We start from the raw sequence: 10,000 nt of genomic DNA on the forward strand, positions 1-10,000 counted from the left end.
AAAAATAGCTTGCACCGACAATTAAAGGTAACAAACCTACTGCTTTGACTATAGCGATTATGGCAATGGGCCAATTTGCACAAATGTGGAACTATCCCTTTAAATTATAATTTACTCCATCTTCTCTCTCTCTCTCTTTATATACTGTGTTGTCACGAGTTCATATGTTGTGCGATGTTTTGGTCCAACGCGCCGTGTTGTTTCCACACATGCCGACTTATTATCGCTTCACCACTGTCGCTAACAGGTCGTTCGCTCTGTGTGTGCACAATTAGTAAAACCAGTGTTTCAGACGCTCATTAGTACAGTTTTGTGTTGCTTTCACTACCACTACCAAACCCTCCTCCTCCTCCTCCAAATAAAATATATCTAAATAATTAAAAATGATATTATAAACGTGTGCAACAACAGGAAGTCTTTGCTCAGGGGCATGCAGCCTCAAACTGGAGTGTTTTCTCTCTTTTTTATATATATATATGCGTGTGTGTGTGCGTGTGTGATATTTTATCCATCTGCCGTTGATGTAAAACCGGTAAGATCTTAGAATAAAATGAGGTTAATAGACTAACAGGCAGATTCTCAGTCAGGCAAATGATGGCAGACAGCACTGGCTTTTCTTATCCAGTGTAATTCACCTGCCTCGTGGCTGGCAAATCATTTTCCGTGCTGAAGCCCTATGAGCAGAGATCCTTTAATCATCCACTAATAAGCCTTTATGAAAAAGCTGAAGATGAATTCAGCCTACCTGGCTCTCTGTTATCATTATCACTGCGATGAGTTATCAAAGTATTTGTGTGTCTGCCTTCCTGCGCCTCTGTGTGTGTGTGTGTGTGTGTAAGTGTGTGTAAGTGTAGATAATGAAGGGAACCGTTTGCACTTCGATCATCCTGGTTATTATCAACACAGTCAGTGGAGGTGGTTTCTGTGCACTGATGAATTGAGCCGTAATGACAGATGTGTGTTGCATTATGTGCCACAGACTCTGACATGACTGGAGGTTATCTGGAAAGACAAAACCACTTAGGCTCATGAAGTGTAACGCACCCATTTTCTTACTTTAATCATGGCTCCTAATCATGGCATGTCAGTCCAACATGTGACATTTACAGGAATCACTAAACTCTGCAGTGACAATGACAGCAGAGTCAGACTTATTGGGCCTTAATCTAAGCTGGCTTTCACACCGACCTCGTAATGTTTGATCCGAACCAAATTTACAGGTGTGAAAACCCCGGATTAAAGATTAAAGAGGAACTATGCAGGATTTTTACCTTAACAATGCTCCATTTGTACCTTAATTAAAGAGCTTCAGAGTAATGTTGCTGGTTAAATCAATGACTTGTAACTAGTTCCAGGGAGAATGGAGGCTCTCTGCCTTCCACCTAGTGTCTCTTGGCTGAAAACCAACCTTTTAAGATGTAACATGGTAGATGATAAATAACGTTACCCACCGCTCCATTGATTGATTTCTCACCGGCTTCGTCGTTGAAAACAAATGCACATGGAGGAGAGGAGGGTTAGAGACACAGAGGAGAGAGACCAAACTAAACCACCTCTTTGCAGTGTGAAAGCTTTTTTTTATTTTCAATGGTTCAGACTTTTGTACCTTTAACAGGAAGTCGCAGTGGTTAACCAACACACAAAGAAGAAATAGATTAAATGTCTGATACAAATGTGGTCCGATGACAACATGCAAGCTCGCGTCAGAGCTCACAGTCGTCTTCTTCCTTTCTGGCCGGCGTCGATAAAGCCTCCGTGTGACGAGGACGTTCATCCGAATCCGACCTATACCGAATCGCCTTGTTGTTTACATTCTACTTCCGGGTAGAAAACCAGCACGTAATTTGAATGAGATCAATAGTAACGAACGAGAGTTTAGCTATATATCATATTTTTCACGCCCTATCACCGTTTAGACAATCTGAAATGATTGAAGAAACATCCCTATTTCTGTGTGTGTTTTGTGTTGCAATGTGGTATTTATTCAGTTTGGGGGAATCACGGTGTCTAGAAAGCATCAGTGGCTGCAGCTGACAGGGACAGCTAACGGCGGTAGCTAAGCTAACGGCGATAGCTAAGCGCTAACAGCAGGACGTCAGCTGTTAAAACCCTCCCGTTGTCGGACACGACACGAAACTACTCCAGTTAGCTCAGTCATGTTGTAACTCAGATATCCGCTGGAGAAAATATTTTTTCATGGACCGTTTATTGAGTCACTGAGTTATTAAAGTTAAACAGGTAGCTAACCGTTAGCCCAGCTAATCTATGATAACCATGACTAATTACAAAAATGTGCACACGTAAATAGTAATGTTTGTCCAATCATTGGTTTTATAGACTTTACAAACATCAGATTAGTCTAAAAGGAGATATAGTGACATGAAAAATTAGATATAGTATATAGCGAAACTCTCGTCCGTCACTATTGTTCGAATGTTGGTTTTCTACCCGGAAGTAGTTGTAAACAACAAGGCAATTCGTCCTATAGGCTCCATATTGGGCCTGATGGTGTTGATGCTGCTGGTAGTGACGTCCAGGGCTCCACTCTGCCCCTAAATGGAGACATTGCATTTAATTTGTCATCTACTTGCGCAGGTGCAACCAGTAAATTTGCTGTTTTTTGTTCAACAGTGGTGAAACATGGAAGTGGCGACTCAGAGAATCTGGATTCTGTCATTAAATGGTGGAAGACTGAAAAGGAAATGCGAATAATTTGCGTGTGTGCCCCTAAATTTTCTGCTTGCGCTCCTAAAATTGTAAGTTTGCGTATACAAAGTTAGTCTGGAGCCGTGATGTAATAACAGGAGAATCATCGATGATCACCACTTTGCTAACGAGCTGATATTTGAGCAGAGCTTTGGTGACTTTACGACTACGTCACGCGCCGCCTGTGTACAAACCAATCAGTGTAAAAGTGTAGGGAGACGCAGAAGACATAACTAATGAGGACAGGACGTCAATATGTCATAAACAGCTCTTTGGTGTGAAGCCAGAACCAACCGGATCAGATGGAGACAGTTGGTTTCAGGACTTCCAGGTGTGAAAACGCTCGACTTGGAACTAAAACTTAAACTAAAAAAAAAACATTGAAAAAAGACAGAAATATGTCACCGTCTTAGTAATAACTGACCACATGTGAGCAGATTCAGCTTCCAGCAGGCCAGATGGACGTGTTTACTGTCAACAAAACCCTGTTAGATTGCACTGTAACACTTTATTATATGTGTCGCTGTGTCTGGAAAACAAACTGTATGTGTGTGTGTGAGAGAGAGAGAGAGAGAGAGAAGTTTGTGTAAGGGGAAAAAAAAAGTGCATGCATGCATATTATAAAGCTGTTAAAAAAAAAAAATCTGCTTTGTCTTGCTCAGAGTTTGTTGCAGGGTGGCGTCTTGTTATGGTGAGCTGCTCAGATTAGGGCTGGGGCGCTGTGTAAGAGCACAGGAGGGCCTTCAGAGACAATGCCTGAGCGCTGGGCGTGAGAACGCCGGCGAGGCTTGGTTCTCTGCAAGAACCGTCTTGTGTTTGGGGAAAAATATCCTCACACTCAAAAGCTCCAGTGTCTAGATCCATTTCTAACAAACAGGTTTTACAAGAAAGAGCTCAGGGAGAGAGAGAGAGAGAGAGAGAGAGAGAGAGAGAGAGAGAGAGAGAGACTCAGTGTGTGTGTGTGTGTAGCTACAGCTGTGTTTCAGACGTCACTGTGTGTGTGTCGGTCGGATGTGCCTGAAAAACCACAAAGCTGTGTGTGCTGTAACTGTAACTTTGATATCCAGGTTTCATCCCAAAGAAAGGAACTTTCAGCATAATCACAGATATAACTCTTTATATATATATATACCGTCATATCCGGACTATTGAGCGCACCTAAATTTTAAAAGAAAATACATTTTGTACATATATCCACAAGTTTCTGAACATCATCTATGGTCAAAACCGAAGCTGGTGGAATTGTACGTTTACATTTCCATGGTTTTCAGTCGTTGTCATAGTTGCGGTAAACGCATGATGGATATATTAAAGCTGGCTTTAAACACAGATGTCAATTTGTGTGATATCCACTGTTAAAAGTTGGTGTGATGATCCATGCGTTTTACAGATTTTCATTGAAAAAAAAGAAAAAAAATCCATGCATTCAATGCGACTACCGAAACCATGGAAACGTAAACATAAAATTCCACCGGAAGAGCAAAACCGGCTTACGTTTTTGACGTTCGGAAAAAGGTGGATAGGTCGCACTTGAATATAAGCCGCAGGTTTTCATGTTGTAACAGTACACGGAAGATTTGTGGAACTATGCAAGTCCGCTCGCTTTTCTGCTGTTTTGGTTACGCTCCTCTCAGCCATGTGCATTTGTTTACAACGAAGCCGGGGAAAAATCAATAAATGGAGCGGTGGATAACGTTACATAACATATACGATGTTACGGCGTATATGTTTGTGTAGTCTTAACCGTCATGAACAAAAGATTATGGGTTACGTTAGGTACACTGATGTTACAAGGTTGGTTTTCAGCCGTGAGACGCCAGGTGAAGAAAGAGAGCCTCCGTTCTCATGGTAACAAGTCACTAGTCATGTAGTAAACTATCACAATTACTCTGGAGCTTTTTAATGAAGGTAAAAATGTAGCATAGCCACGGGAGAAATCCTGCTTAGTTCCTCTTTAAGACGCTTTCTTTCAAACTGTGCCTGAAAGCAGTAGCAGTAGCCTACGCCACCAACACGACAGTAACACGCCTGGTTAGAAAATAAAACACTGCACCAAAACTCAAAACTAGTGTCTTCTTCGGCGCATAATCTTTCTCCACATGTCTGTCTCACTTTTGCGCTTCCTGCTAGAGCGCCCCCCGGAGGCCGTTAGCCAGAAAAAATCTATAAAAGCCGCATCGTTGTATAACTGTGCGTTCACACCAAAAGCTTCCAAAGCGTCAAAAACGCCCAAGGGTGGGTTTCAGACAAGACAGCTCCCAAAACGGCAAATATTTTCAGCCACTTTGGTCGCTCGTCACGTGACTCACGTCAAAGTTCTATCGCGCTGGTCACTGGGGAGCCGAAGGACATCTCTATTCTGACAGGCTGCCGCCAAACCGCATCATAGCTAATTACCCTAAAGTTAACCAAGGCTCAACTTCTCATCTGGTGACGCTTTGGACGCTTTTGGTGTAAACGCACAGTAAGCGTGTGAAAAAAGTAGCGGCTTATAGTCCAGAAATTACGGTTTATATTATATTATATTATGTTATATTATATTATATTCTAATCGACACATGGAAACACGTTTTTATTCTTCTCACCACACTCACCGTGTTTTGTTTCTGCTTTTCTCTCCAGGTGTTACAGCAGTGATGTCAAAGAGCTGAAGACATCTGTAACAGTCAGTGAGTATCCAGATTCACTTCTCCTCCTCTGTGTTGTATGGTTGTTCTGTGTTTTTTATGTGTGTGTGTGTGTGTGTGAGTGTGTGTTACAGAATAGTCGATGTGTGACTTTAGAAAATATATATTGTCACACGCTTCTGCTTTTTTGTTGTTGTTTTTTCCCCTTCTTCTTCTTCCTTTTAACGCCACGCCAGAACAAACTTGCAGACTCCTCCAGTTTCAGGCCTAATTTGATTTTCATTCATTCAGTGAAAGAGGATGTTTTTTTTTCATTCTTTCTTTCTTTTCTTTTCTTTCTCCCTCTCTCTCTTTCTCTCTATTTCTCTCTTTCCCCCAATTAAATTTAACAAGAGCCCCCTTGAAAAGCAGTTGTTATGATTACATTACAAATTCGGGGGTTCATTCAGTGAATCAAGCAATTAATTAGATTTCTCCCATTCTAATCAGAATATTTGTCTGAAACATACGCGCCTAATAAACATCCTTTTTGAGTCTCGCTATCTGCTCACAGCCAGCGGCGAATGTAAATGGTTGTTAACTGCGCCCTGCAGAGCTCCTGGGTTGTTTTGAGTTGTGCATTTTTGTATATATATATATATATGTGTCTATATATCTTTATATATTTGTGAGTGTGGACTGTGGAGCGTCTTTTTCCGTCCCATTCTCTCTCTCTCTCTGTCTTTCTTTCGTTTCTTTCTCTTTCTATTTTCTGTGTGAGAGCTGAGCTGTACTCAGGGGCGCGGCTGCGTCCTCAAGGCTTCACTTCACACACACTCACACACACACTCACACACACACACACACACACACACTCACACACACACAGGGAGAGACACACCAAGGTGGCAGTTTGTTGTTCCCCACGCAGACAATGACTTGCACTTTTCTCTCCTGCCTGACTCCATGGCCTTGTGCCTGTGAGTGTGTCACCAGATCAAATGGGATCTTTTATGAGGAGTTTTTTTTTCTTTTAGTGAATGCAGAGCTCAGGGAAAATACTTTGACTGGTTCTTCTTTAGCCTTGTGTGTGTATGTGTGTGTGTGTGTGTGTGTAACCAGACCTGATTCTATCAGCTTTAACCATTACTGCTTCATCTCTGGCTGTGAATGATGCATTATATCCCCCTGCAGCTTGGTGCGAGCTGCTTGTATCATTTGTGATAAGTATTGATGAGTCCTCTCTTGGGGAATCAATTTCTTAGGGTGAGATGGGGTGTGTGTGTGTGTGCATCCCACCCCCCCATCCACACACACACACACACACACACACACACACACACACACACACAGACACACTCTCCTCTGCTGGCTGTGGCTGACTGGTGGTGTCTGTCTTGGCTCGGCCTGACTTCTCCTTCCTCCTGCAGCCGCGTCCGTCCGTAGAGAACAAGCAGAGCAGAGCCGGAGCACAGGGAAAGATGGAGCTCGTCCAAACGGCTATGGTGTAATTAGCTGACATTTGTTGCTTGGAAGACAAGAGAAGGGGAGAAGGAGAAGAAAAAGAAGGGGAGGGGAAAAAAGAAAAAAAAGAAGAGCTGCTCAACTCAAACACCCAAAGGAATATGCAAATGTTGAGTGAGGGAGGGAGAGAGTGAGAGAAAATGAAAGGAAGACAGAGAAATCCGTCTAATGGCAGCGAGATATAATTATATTACGCACACGTATGTGGTGCATGTGTGTGTGTCTGTGTGTGTGTGTGTGTGTGTGTGAACCCGGTGAACTTTATGAATATTCCTGTCAGTGTTTTGCCACTAGAAGGCACGAAGCACCGGTCTCAGCCATCCTGTCATAAATACATTAAAGAATGACTAACCAGGACCGTACCGTTGTCGTCTGCTGCTGCTGCTCCTGTTGTGTTGTTGTTATTGTTGTTGTGTTGTGTTGTGGAGCAGCTCAGTGTTACACAGCTAAGATACAACACACACACACACACACACTGTAACCCACATGAAGCAGCCATCCATCCATCCATCCATCCATCCATCCACAGCCGCGTTGGCTGATTCTCTGGTTCCAGGAAGGTTGTGCATGTGCAAGTGTGCGTCAGCCTGTGTGTTTGTGTGCATGTATTTAGCAGAGAGTGCTGTAATGCATGTGGACTATCTGTACTTAAGCCAAGGTGTGTGTGTGTGTGTGTGTGTGTGTGTTAGTGTGTGTGTGAAGGAGCAGCAATGCTTACGCAGCCCCATCTGCTTGATCCAAGCTTGAAATGCAATGCCTTTTAATGACAAAATACTGAGTGGCTGGGAGGTGTGTGTGTGTGTGTGTGTGCAGAACAGGGAGGAGTGAGTGTGTGTATCTGTGTGTATTATCTGTGTGTGTGCATGTGTGTGTGTGTGTGAGTGTGAAATAGAGAGGAATAAAGGGAGAGAGGGAGAAGGAGAGAGAAAAACATCTCGAAGGTCAGGAGCAGCGGGCGGCCGTAGGGGAGAGACACGTGAGACAGAGATAGTCTTGCGTCAGCCCCACAGCAGTCCGCTCTTTATGTATGTGTGTGTGTGTGTGTGTGTGGTAGTGTGTGTGTGTGTGTGTGTGTGTGTGTGTCCTGTGGGGCCAGCAGCATTTTCATCCGCATCCCACCGCGTGTTACAACGGAGCAGCATGCCAGTGTTTCTATTCTGAGTGTCTTGATCTGCAAGAAGAATAAGACGAAGAACAGACACATACATATAGATAGATAGATAGATAGATAGATAGATAGATAGATAGATAGATAGATAGATAGATAGATAGATAGATAGATAGATGGGTGTTGAACATTTACAAATTACCTTGAATCAGTCAGTGGCTGAGCTACAGGCTCTGGTGACAGTCGAAGGGGAAATTACACCTTCTTGCCTGAGGGGAAAGAATTTGTGTGTCTCGCTGCCTGTCACAAAACCTGATAGGGTTTCATCAATCCCAGGAACTACTATCATTTTTCAGCTCTTATTCATGAGCCCCCTTCTTTGTTTCTCACAGGCTCGTTGTCTCTCTTTCTCTCCCTCTCTTTCTCTTTTCTTTTTTCCCACTGCCCTTTAAACTGGTTGCTCTGTTAGATTCAGGGAGGAGGAGGAAGGAGGGAGGAGGAGGAGGGGTTGGTGGTGGTTAGAAGTGTTAGAGATAACCCCTAAACATTTAGCACTTTGTACTTGCCTCGGAGCAAAGATTGTTAAAAAGCTGCAGCGAGATTGTCCTCAGGATAGATTCACACACACACTCACTTACACACTTACACACACACTTATACATCCATGTTTCTCTCTTTCACTCAGTACGTTTACGTGACACTTGGAAATTGCCTTAATCCGTCTAGAACTGGACAACTGAAGTGCATATACACATGCGACTCAGACTGGACTAAAACGTCCAGATGTTGCGACCAGGAAACTGATTTTCTTCTGCGTTATTTCTGTTTTAATCTGACTGAAACTGGGCATTGACTTCAGAAAGTGTAGCACGGAAGAAAAGACTGTTGTTGTTGCCCACCAATAGCATACGGAGTTCGCATCTGCCTTTGCGAATTCTTAAATCATCTGTACTAAGTAACGCTTACAGTTTGTACGAAATGAGCAAACAAAGCCGTCAGATTCTTCTTGTTCTCGCTGGTTTTGAAAATACCAATTGGTTTGGATTTTGGTACCTTTTAAAAGGATAGTTCAACATTTTGGCAAATTGGCCCATTGCCATAATCCCTATAGTCATAGCAGTAGGTTTGTTACCTTTAGTTGTCGGTGCAAGCTATTTTTAGAACGGCAGAGCAGAGCCGTGAGCTGCTCAGAGCTACGCTATGGAGGCTCATTATGGGATTTCTTGGTTTCCCTCATCAAACTCATCAAATACACAATCCAACAACTCCACAACGCTCTGGTGGACAAGTTGTGACCTGCACATTCACCACGCTGCGATAATAACACGTTACCAGACAGAGTTGTTTTAGAGGGAAATGCAGAGACTGTTAGCTGAAAAACTGCCCCCGACGGGAACGTACATCAGCGGTTTTGCATGAATTTATTTACCTCTAAAACAACTCAGAATGAGCTAATTTTTTAGGAGAACTTTGGTTACTTTGCGACTATACGTCATACACACACGTGCTGATTATAAACCAAACAGTGTCAAGAAGAGGAAGATGCAGCAAACGTACTGTATGTGATTTCTTGAAACGGAGCAGAAACTCAAACCTTGGTTCAGACTATATCAGGTGTGAAAATGCATCCAAGTCTCTCGTTCTTTAAAATGCACATGAAAACACCGACCCCCACCCCCATCCCCACCCCCCACTGCCCCCCTCAGGCCCACATGGTCTCAACAGGACTCGGTCCTCCTCCTCCTCTCCTCCTCCTCTCCTCTCCAGACTCTCTGATTCACCCCCACTGCCAAACAGCCTGCGCTCCCCTTGTCCCCTTGAAGGAGCTGCAGCAGCGCGGGGCGAGGCTGCTCTTTTACACACCCTTGTGCCATGAATCACTCACTCGCTCGCACCCGGGGAGCCCAACACACACACACACACACACACACAACACACTGCCCCCAGACCATAATGTGCATGGTGGTGGTGGTGGTGAGGGGCCATTTTGAATGGAGGGGCCAGACAAAACAGGAGCTAAAGAACCCAAGCTGTGAGATTTCCCAGAGAGGGCAAC

The 10,000-nt window shown here is 43.7% G+C and overlaps 1 protein-coding gene across 3 annotated transcripts in view; it reads left to right on the forward strand.

Moving 5' to 3' along the window:
- baz2ba (bromodomain adjacent to zinc finger domain, 2Ba) overlaps window positions 1–10,000 on the forward strand; it is a 117,145-nt gene that overhangs the window by 14,074 nt on the left and 93,071 nt on the right. The window contains exon 2 of one of the 3 annotated variants that reach the window (XM_083994956.1): window positions 5,327–5,375. The exons of 1 other annotated variant lie outside the window; for it this stretch is intronic. The gene's annotated coding sequence lies outside the window, so the exon portion shown is untranslated. The remainder of the gene's footprint in view (window positions 1–5,326; window positions 5,376–10,000) is intronic. One more of the 3 variants, XM_083994957.1, reaches the window with a different exon arrangement.

The sequence above is a fragment of the Trachurus trachurus genome, assembly GCF_905171665.1.
Source record: "Trachurus trachurus genome assembly, chromosome: 3".
Lineage (NCBI taxonomy): Eukaryota > Metazoa > Chordata > Actinopteri > Carangiformes > Carangidae > Trachurus > Trachurus trachurus.